This window comes from Sinocyclocheilus grahami, unplaced genomic scaffold (genome assembly GCF_001515645.1).
Source record: "Sinocyclocheilus grahami isolate Dianchi unplaced genomic scaffold, SAMN03320097.WGS_v1.1 scaffold99.1, whole genome shotgun sequence".
NCBI classification, from domain to species: Eukaryota; Metazoa; Chordata; class Actinopteri; order Cypriniformes; family Cyprinidae; genus Sinocyclocheilus; species Sinocyclocheilus grahami.
Window position 1 is genome coordinate 1,032,808 of NW_015505278.1, and position 11,136 is coordinate 1,043,943.

General features: G+C 35.8%; 1 pseudogene; it reads left to right on the plus strand.

The window, feature by feature from the left end:
• The first annotated feature begins 340 nt into the window (after window positions 1–340).
• The window catches only part of LOC107588205 (DNA polymerase nu-like), a 37,736-nt pseudogene continuing 26,940 nt past the window's right edge, over window positions 341–11,136 (plus strand).

An 11,136-nucleotide genomic window follows, 5' to 3' on the forward strand; every position in this document is an offset into this window, starting at 1 on the left:
GAGCATATGTTTGTGTATTTTGTGTTACTCCATAATGATGTTCTATTTGAGGGCATTTGTAGTGTAGGTATAGGGCCCAAACAGAGGGGCCCCCGTCCCCCTAAGTCCTGCCCTGCGTGAATTATCTTTTTATAGATCTGAGTTGACTGACAGACATTGGAACAATAGATTTCCACTCAAATATTGTGTGGTGGAAGAGTATGACAGCAGCCAATTGTTGTGATGCATGTGCACGTTTGCTCCCTTTGATGTCAGATTTGAATCTAGCACCTTCTGCTTAGATTGCACTGCTATTTTTTCTGCATGTGTGTCAAGACAGACTAGGTGATCAGCAAATGAGATGGAGAGCTACCTTTGCAGCAGTCTGAACGCAGCACCTCTCTCTGCAGCTGCGCAGAGCGTCATAGCTGCCCTTCGGGTCCAGTATGTGCACAGAACAGACAGAAACAAAGCCAGTGAGTCAGAAACAGAACATTCTAACAGTATTATTAACTTGAGGTTAGTTATTTTATTGGCTATGCATTTTATTGGTTATTAACACGCATGTTTAAACTTTTGAGCTAGGCTTGGTGACTTTGATAGACTAGTTCTCAAACAGGTGTTAAAAACTGTCTAAATGTATTTCTGTCTGAGGAAATCTTTAATTTATTAACAATTACAACCTCATCTGGTAGAGGGTTCAGCCTGTCTCGGCAGGAGGGCAGATGACACAAATCAAAATTTGTGTGCAGGGAAAAGCAGGTGAGTAATACCTAGAAATGATACTTTTTACACAGCACATATGTTGAGCCAACGATAATTTATACATTATTTCTGTAACTAAAAATAAAGTAATTGTGCATTTGACTTTTTGACGTTTTAAAAATGCTGTTTAAGAACAGTACATAGATTAGTCCGCATCTCTGTCCTTGAATGTGTGCAAGACACAACTGTTAGGTCAGGTGAAATACTGGACTCAGTGAAGGAAAAAGAAGACAGTGGCTCTGAAAGAAGAGAGATTACCAAGAGCAGAACTAGTAAGTACAGTGCTTGATGGACTGCTAGACAGTACAAATACATATTTTAAAAAAGTCTTTGTATTGCAGCCCTACCAAATGTCACATGATTTCTCATGCAAGACGTTCTCCCAGTGTGTCTGCTTTACCTAGGCTTATAATGTCTGATTTGCAAACAGTTTGTTCTTGTAAACCAGTTCTTTGTTAAACCAACCAAGTCATATCAAGATAATTATTAATAATTTACAAAATGCCGTTTAAAATGGTTTTAGATGGCATATAGCACACAGCAGGACATGTCAGGTACAAGCTAATGATACAACAAATAGACAGTACCCTTTAGGCAGAAATAAGCTTGGTAAGGTTTGATGACACACATGCATCCACATGCCAGTCACAATGCTGAGACACTATTCACTCTTCTTATCATCCAGGTTCTCCCCAGCCAGATGAGAATACAATCCTGATGCCTTTTGGAGAGAGAGATGTTAAGGCGGAGTCCACAGTACACCCCACCAGTGGTGGAGTGCAGCACAGCATCCGGCCCCACTCTCAGGTAATGTACTGACTCAGTCCTGGATGCCTTATGTCTTCAGAGATGTTTTTGTTTACCTAGGCTTATAATGTCTGATTTGCAAACAGTTTGTTCTTGTAAACCAGTTCTTTGTTAAACCAACCAAGTCATATCAAGATAATTATTCATAATTTACAAAATGCCGTTTAAAATGGTTTTAGATGGCATATAGCACACAGCAGGACATGTCAGGTACAAGCTAATGATACAACAAATAGACAGTACCATTTAGGCAGAAATAAGCTTGGTAAGGTTTGATGACACACATGCATCCACATGCCAGTCACAATGCTGAGACACTATTCACTCTTCTTATCATCCAGGTTCTCCCCAGCCAGATGAGAATACAATCCTGATGCCTTTTGGAGAGAGAGATGTTAAGGCGGAGTCCACAGTACACCCCACCAGTGGTGGAGTGCAGCACAGCATCCGGCCCCACTCTCAGGTAATGTACTGACTCAGTCCTGGATGCCTTATGTCTTCAGAGATGTTTTTGTCTAATTTTTCGGATCCCAACATTGATCTTATTTATTCCACTTTGATTTTATTAATTTAATCAAATTTTTTAGACGTTTGACTTTTGCTAACACTATGGTTAAGAGATGTTGGAGAGGAAGAAATAGGACTGGGAAGCACTAACTACTACACAGCTCTGACATGTCTTTAAGCCTATAATTTCAGTTTCTGCTTGCTGTTTTTCTTTTTTTTCTTTTTTGTCATTTCAGTAAAAAAAAAATTTAAGCATCCTGACCTTTTTAAGCTGCAAATAACTTTTCTTCTACAAGGTGTATTCTGTGTGAAACTGTTGGTAAGAAAATACAGCACAGGTAAAAAGTGATCTTTAAGGGATCAGTTGTGAGTGTGTCTCTGTACTCAGATGGCTCAGAGTGGTGTTATTAACAGCATTACATTACATTGTGGGAATGAAGATGAAGCATCAGTCTGCATTTGTGTAAAAAAAATTAAGTTTTCTTTGTCCAGAGAAGAAAAAACACAAAACTTCCCCAGGGTTCTAAAGTACAGAGCATCAGAGTGATGAGGAGAACAAGTACTGACAATGTACTAAGCACACACACATACAATTCAAAGGACAGCATCCTTTCACCTGCTTACAGACTTATCTAGACAAAGAACACTAAATTCTAGATGTTCTAAGAACAGCATGAACATAAAAAAGCCTCAGTTATCTGTCGATCAGTTATCTAGTGTGCAAGAATGTTTTGACCTTGAATGCTTGGTGTAGTTTTATTTGAACTCCTTTCGAGGTGAAACAGCCTATTAATGAATAATGGAAGTCTCTTACTGCAGATGTCTGTTATGTAAAGAATCCCAGGGGTCGTTCAGAGGTTGAGAAGTACCAGATGAAGTCTTGTCCTAGCAGTGGTAAAAGTGTGGGTGCATCATCAGCCTGAAAACTGCTTTAGAGAGCTTTAGTAGTGACAGCCTGGGAACTGTGTGTACATAATCTCTGACTGAAGCTTTTTGTTTTAAGCTGATTTGTCTGCCACTGGTGCTGATTTAAGCTTTTTGAAGTTATGAAATTGGCTTTATTTGAATTATGTTTAAATATTTAAATATATTATGTGAATTAGAGCTAATTTGAACTCAAAAGTCCTCTTCTTTAACTCTACTTGCGTTTTTTAACTCACACAGGCTGGTGAGATGAAATAATTTCCAAAGCATACAGGGAAATGGGAATCCTCTGGATCGACACAAGAAGCTCCTAAGATCACTTCATCACAGGAGTTGTGCAAAAAGACTCTCAGAGCCCTGAGGTTCCCCTCACAGCTCTTCCACAAGGCAAAAGTAAAGGGCTCAATAAAGCTCCTAAAACTAAAACCTCCACAGCCTGACATCAAGAGGCAGAGACATCCTCTCAGACCCCAGAAAGAATTAAAGAGTCAAGGATGCAATAAACCAAATCGCTCCAAACCTAGCTCTCTGATCCATGTCTGTCAGGATCCAAACAAAGCTATGAAATGCCTTCAGAAGCAGACAGAAAAGATGATGTAACAACAGCAACCACTAGAGGGGCCTTTAGTTTGACCTCTGACCCCAGACTGTGTGACACAGGCCGTCTCTCACAAGAGGAGAGAGAGTGTTTGTTTGAGGAGGCTGGAAAAGTGAATGCATTTGTTGTTACCATGGTATACCAAGACGGCCCCATACAACTGGACCCAGAGCAGGTGTGACTACAGAGTCACTAGATGATATTCATCGAGCTAAACTATTAAGCTTTGGTTTTACTACAAATTTTGGTAGATCTACACTACTGTTCATAAGTTTGGGCTCAGTGGGGTGCATTAAGTTGATCAAAAATAGTTACAAAATAGTTCTATTTTTAATAATTAGAACATTCTGTTTACCAAATATTCCTGAAAAAAATGTATCACAGTTTCCATGAAAAACACGAATTAAATTAATAATAACTTTTCAACGTTGTTGAAAATTAACATCAAATCAGCATATTAGAATGATTTCTGAAAGGATCATGTGACACTGAAGGGTAATGGCTGCTGAAAATTCACCATCACAGGAATTAATTACATTTTAAAATATGTTCAAATAGAAAATAATTATTTTAATTGTAATAAAATTTTTCACAATATTACAGTTTTGCTGTATTTCTAATCAAATAAATGCAACCTGGGTAAGCATGAGACTTATTTAAAAAAAAAAAAATTCTTACGATAGATTTGCTGCAAATTATGCAGCCATACTGAATGTTGTACGAGTGGTACTGAATGTGAGGATTAATGGCTGGATATATTCAATGTCTCTCCTAAAGAGGCTGTGCCCTGCAGTGTGTGGCCTGCTGGTTCTGCTGAAGAGGAATTTGGATTCAGAGGGACCACAGGACAGACCGTCAGAGAGGGTGCTGTACTTTAGACTAGAGCAGGCACCAGCCTGGGCCCAACAAGACTTGACACAAAAGCAGGATGTCTTTTCCAGGTATGTTTGTATTTGGAGAGGAAACGAGAAAGAGACAGAGGGGTATTTGCGTTTAACTACTTTTCATTGTGTCCTTGCTGTTTTTCTGTCACAGATGGCTAGTAGCATTCATTATTCGTTTTTCCTTAAAGGGATACTGTTACAGATGTAATGTGAAATTGTATGTAGGTGAGCACATTTGTGGTTGCTGTAGGTTGTGTTTAGTGTGTTTTTCTGTGTATCTGTATGTCTGTGTGTCCTTAGAGAGATTCTGTGACACAAAGCCGTTTGTGTGCTTTAAAGCTAAAGACCTGCTTCGCACAGCACTGAAACATTTCAGCAAAGACTTGAGCTGGAAACAAGGTGGCGCATTCATAAAGTTCCTTTATCTCTGACTATTTAAACAGTTACCATGTTATATAGAGTAGGATTCAAAAGTCTACCACATTAAAAAAAATCATCTTTCTTTTTTTTTACAGGAAATAAACAATAGTTTAGATCTAATAATTAAATTAAAACTGCAAAAAGTTGATTTGAAAAATGTGAAAATGATATACTATATTCTAACATAAATATTCTATTTGCTGTTTCTAAGTCATTGATTAAACAAGTAAATTTGTGATATTTTTCTTGTTAATTCGTATAGACTTATATAGTATAAACTTATAAGTCAAATGGTCCTGCTTTTATTAAAGCCCACAAGACGATCTTAAATTCATGCTTAAAGTCATATATTCCCAAAAGAGGGAAATACTGTTTAAATATAGACATTACCATCAAATATAGGCTTGCATCTAAGTGTTAAAATGTGAAAACACTGGTAATGTGGTTTTTTTTATGCAGTGTTGGGGTGTGAAGTGATGGATCCTCAGATTACGCCATGGTTGTTAGATCCTTCCGACTCTGCATCCTGCTTTCAGACCCTGCTTTCCAAGCACTACACACATCCAGTTACATCACTGCAGCCTGTGCTTGGGCAAGCTAAGGTCAGATATACACACCTGATTCAACACGTGGTGATCAGAAAAAGTGTCTAATTTTTGACTTAGAAATTATACTTTTACAGTGGCTTTGTCCCTCTCTTTACTGCTTTATCAGGTGACTCAAGTGATCTCAAACTTGTCTCTCCTATACAATCTAATGATGGAACTGCATAACAAGCTTCAGGTAATTTAAAATTAATATTTTCTAAATAAAGCATAATGTACACTGTTTCTCAGTTTTTTCTCATGCTCTCAATTTTCCGTCTCTTTGTCTATACAGACTCAGGGGCTGTGGCAGCTCTATTCTGCCGTAGAACAAAAGATGATTCCAATTCTGGCAGGTCTGAGCAAACAGATTGTAGAGATTAAAAAAAGTGACCAATTTAACTCATCATACTGCATTTCACTGATCTATTCATTTCCTGGTATAATCATAAGTTTATTTCCATTTTTAGTTGAAACGGTTCTAAATTTCTTTTTGACTGTATATCACAGGCTTTTTTCCATCGGTGTGTTGCCAAACATGTATATGTTTATTGCGAAATTTTGAAATTGCCACAAATGACACTATCTGAATTTTGTTTCAGATGCAGTCACATGCAGTTTCTTTTTAATCATGTAATTTGTGTGTGAGGCACTGGAATGATACTGGAATTAAATGTATCTAATTCTTTAGTCATGTAATCTATTGAGTAAATTTTCAGTGCAGCATATTCATTCTTTATATCTTTAAATTTACTATCACAGTCTGAAATAAAATGCTATTTAAGAAGAGAGCCATATATCACTGTCTAATGAATTAGATTTGGTCATGCATTTACAATAAAGCCAATAATTTTGACTTGCTGCATTAACATTGTTCCCTCTTTCTCTCTCTCAGCAATGGAAAGCTATAAAATGCATGTGGACAAGGAGGCCTTGAAAAATACTTCAGAATTGCTGGGGGTAATAGTGTGTGATTCTATGAACAGCTATAAATAGTGATTTTCTCAGGTCTATTTTCCCTAAGGGGGAATCGACGGTATATTGTGTGTAGTTTATATTAATGACCAGATCTACCACTGCTGGCATCTGCTTTCTCAAAAAGAACATTAACATCTCCTCTCATATCTCTTTCCTTCTCTCTCACGAGTGTACATGTATTTTATATCCATATACATATATTGGTTTCTCTTGTGCTTTGTGCATATTTATTTCATAAACTCCTGCACCCTTCACATTTGCCCCTTTTCTATAATTGAATTTGAGTAGAATAAATTAAACACTACTGGATTATTCTCTGGGGGGGGGGTTACTATATCTTCTGTATTTGAAAATGTCTGAATGTGTGCAGCAGCTCCCTTCTAACTAGGGTCTCTCTCGCAAGCGCTCTTTCTCTCTCAGTCTAAGCTGAAGCAGTTTGCAGGAGGCTCACAAGGCTGCAGGTCAAAAGTTTTTTGGTTTCCAGCAGTGCTCAGCTCAGACTGGTCAGTGTTTTTGAATGGCTTTTGAAACTTTGCTTGCTGTCTGCCTTGACACTATTTCTGAGCATAATCATAGATGCCCTATGATGCCCTAAAATGTTGTCTATTGGTTTTGTTCTGTCACTAACATGTTGATAGTTAAGTGTAATTATAAATATGTATTACAAACCTCTCTTCTTTTCAGATCTTGTTTAAGAAGCTGCGCTTACATGAACTTTGTGAGAATAGGAAGCTTAAAAAAACAGCAGTCCACATCAGAAACAGAAGTGAGTACACGTTTAATGTCCCTATATGTGCAAATGAACATGAGATGGTCCCATGGATGTTATTGTTTATATTGAATTATTGTCAGCACCAACCATAATGCAGTGTAATTTTAAAAGTTTGAAATATATCTAATTTCTCAGCTTACCTGTTACACATTATTTAAATTGTAGATAAGCAGGATAAATTAAATGATTCATAGGCTACCAAAGATTTCTTTTTTAACTCATAACCTCTTATTCTTTAACTAAAATTAAAAGTGGAGTGTATCTGCTTTGTTTTTTGGCTTTTTTTGCATTCTATTTTAGCTATTACAACTACAGAAGCTGCATCCACTGCCCACAATCATACTTAAATACAGACAGATTCACAAAATCAAGACTGCATTTGTGGATGGCATTTTGTCTTGTATGAGCAAGGTGAGACTTTCGACATACAGAATTTTAGAAATCAAACCATGCATACTAGGTGGCAGTAAAAAAAGATGTCACATTTGATTCATTATTTTGACAATGTTTCTGTGCTCTTTTCAATGAAATATTATTTTATTCATAACTGTAGCTGTGTTTGTGCAAAAAAAGAACAGTTTTAACACAACATTTTTATTTAAAACATGCCTTTATTTATTGTGCTGTTGCATATCGTTTGTCCAACTTACAGTATACTGTGTATTTTTATTATAGTAATTTTATATTTAATATGTTATTGTTTAAATATTTTCTCTTTTTATCCAATGTTTTCCATTTATTTATTTCGTTTTTTTTGTTCTTTATAAATAAATGACATAAGCTGCCACAGTTAATAGATTTAGTCATTATAAAAAGTCGTTGTTTAGTAAATATTGTGCTTTTTCCCCCCCCCTCTGTTTCTCAGACATTCATTTCTTCCACATGGAATCAGACAAGTACAGTGAGTGACAGACTGTCTGCTAAACATCCTGTGAGTGCTTCTACTTTGCCCTTTCAACTTTCAGTCACGTGCTTGATTACTATTGATCTGTCCTCCCCTTTTCTCTCCTTCAATTTGCTAGGTATTTTGTCATGCTCTGTTTCTCTTTCAGACTCATGCACAACACCCACACTCCTACTATTTGTATAAATAAAAGTCCCTCTGAGACTGGGATACTACTCTTTGCTGCCCCATTATGTTGTATAATTCCTCCTTTCTTGCTCTCTCTCTAGTGTTGTGATGAATCGATAACTAGGTCTGTCTCAGGGTGTAGCATGCACTTGCTGTACGATTTACACTGTTGCAACACTACACTCACACAGAGAGCACTGTCCTCTAATAATGTCTCCTTCCTTCAGATAAATTTCATCAATCCATCATTCTAGTCATTCTTTCTTTAGAATAATTGAGCTTGTTATTATTTGTGGCTCCAAGAAATCCCTCACACCTCACACTCGTCACATACATTTATGAATGATCTGTGTCTCCTTCACGCTGAATTCAGTTAAGTCACCTCTGGTGGTTTGTTCGTCTGAGTATTTTAACTGTAATTAAAATTGCATTTAAAAATTCATTTCCACGGATTAGCTAATATATAAATGAGCATCATTAGCTGCTAAGACGAATTGAGAAAATTCATCGGCCGTTAATTGCAGTCTAGGAAAGATATAGAGTATCCTGAGCGGGTAGCAGTTCAAATGATGCTGAATCATACTGAATAACTGTGATATTAAAGCTGAAATTCACCTGCAATTCCCTGTTCTGCTCAACTTTTTAATACTTCTGTTTCACTGTGTTCCAGTTGGTGAGTTTAGTTTTATATTATGTCATCAAACCAGCAGACATGGCCCTACAATTTTGCCTTTCATATTTTCCTTTAATTCTTTCCCTTCTCTTACACTTTTTAAAACCCTTCATGAGCAAGACTAAGCCAGAAGCTTTCAGACAATCTGGATTTAAGAAGGATTAGATTCAAAGTTTTTCATAGCTGATTTTTGTGCTATATTCTTTGTATTTTGTGAGCGCTTCATATGTTAAATGTTAGTAAGGCTTTGTATGTGTGTTTGACTGCTTGTGTGTGTACACTGCCATTCAAAAGTTTGTGCTTAGTATTTTTTTTTTTAAGAAATTAAACTTTTATTCAGAAAGGATCCATTAAATTGATCAAAAGTAAAGACATTTATAATGTTACAAAAGATTTTGGATTTTCATAAATGCATTTCACAAATGCTGTTCTTTGGAACTTTCTATTCATCAAAGAATTTTAAAAAATGTATGATGGCTTCCACAAAAATATAATGCAGCATTGTTTTCAACATAATTCTAATAATAATAAAATGAAATGTTTCTTGAGCACTAATTCAGCATGTTAGAATAATTTCTGAAGGATCGTGAAGACTAGAGTAATAGCTGCTGAAAATTCAGCTTTGCCATTACAATAATAAATAATATTTTAAAATATATTAATATATAAAACAGATATTTTAAATTGTAATAATATTTCACAAGGTTACTGTACTGTTTTACTTTATTTTTGATCAAATAAATGCAGTGAAACTAAGAGACGTCTTTTAAAACAAATCTTACTGACTTCAAACTTTTGAACGTTAGCGCGCGTGTGTGTGTGTGTGTGTGTGTGTATTAATTGATCTTGACTATCCTTAGTTATATCTTGCAAACTTAAATGTTTGCAAGAATGTATCTGCTGGATAGTCTTGAAAGCCTCTAAGAATATGTTGAGGACAACAAACCAATCCTTAATTTTAGTAAACTATTTTTTTTTCAACTTTATTTGTTGAGTCATCTTCTCTATTTGATAAAAGTCCTCTCTAAATTAATTCATGGAATGAATTTCCATTAACTTTGACCTTTAAATGAGGAGAGAGTTTTCATGTTCATCCATGCATATGTTTTATTTTGAACTTTAATTTGTCAAGTCAAGTCACCTTTATTTATATAGCGCTTTTAACAATACAGATTGTGACAAAGCAACTGAACAGCATTAATTTGTTTTGTTTTTTTTACCTCAAAATGTTTAATCAAAATATCATAACTCGATCGTCCAGTTGACTTCTCTGTTGATATATGTCTAATTATTAGGCTAATTAAACCCCTCCTCTTTCCTACAATACACTACAAGCTCACATTCAGATCTGATTTTTAAATGCAATGGCCACACAAAATCCAGTCAACAATCGATGAATAAAAGCATGATAATGTACTGTCAATATTTCCATTTCATTGCAACTTTAATGAAACATTTTGGTCCATCACATTTGTGCAATCAAATTAATTATAGGCCTAGTTATAGTATAGAATTTTGTCTCTGTTAACTATACAGTGATGCTAATATAAATTTTTACATTTTGTTTGTCCAGTTTTTGTTTTTTATTGCACCACCAACCTCATGATTCTCTGTTGGATTCTTTCCTTTAGCTAAAGATCAATTAAATGCTAATTAGCATATTACATCTTTAAAAAAATATATGTATACATATTTTTCACAAATCGTATTATTTGTGTTGGTGTAAAACCAAATACCAGTTGTCTATGGAGCAGCTGCAAAGTTACATAATCATTTCTTTAGCTTTAAAAACGTAAAAATCCTGATTTTGACAGACCTGCAAGTCCCCTGTGGACAGTGATTTTCACACTGCAGCCAGATCTCGGTCTATAAACTGGACTTGATGAGTCTCTTCACAAAGAAAAACATCAGATCTAAAAAAAAAAATGGGTCAGGTGTTTTATGTGTGTGTGTGTGTGTACTGTTTGCTTGAACACCAACGTGTTTGTTTATCTTTCCACCTTTATGCTTTCAAGGGGAGCATGCAACATGGAATCCTCAACAAAGCCTGACTGACTGCCCTAACAAAGCACTTGTTCTGTTTATCCACTACAGACAAGTGCCCATTCATTGAGCATCGAGCTGAAACAAAACATCATACAGAAAACCAGCCGTTAGAAGCCAGAGTAACCCA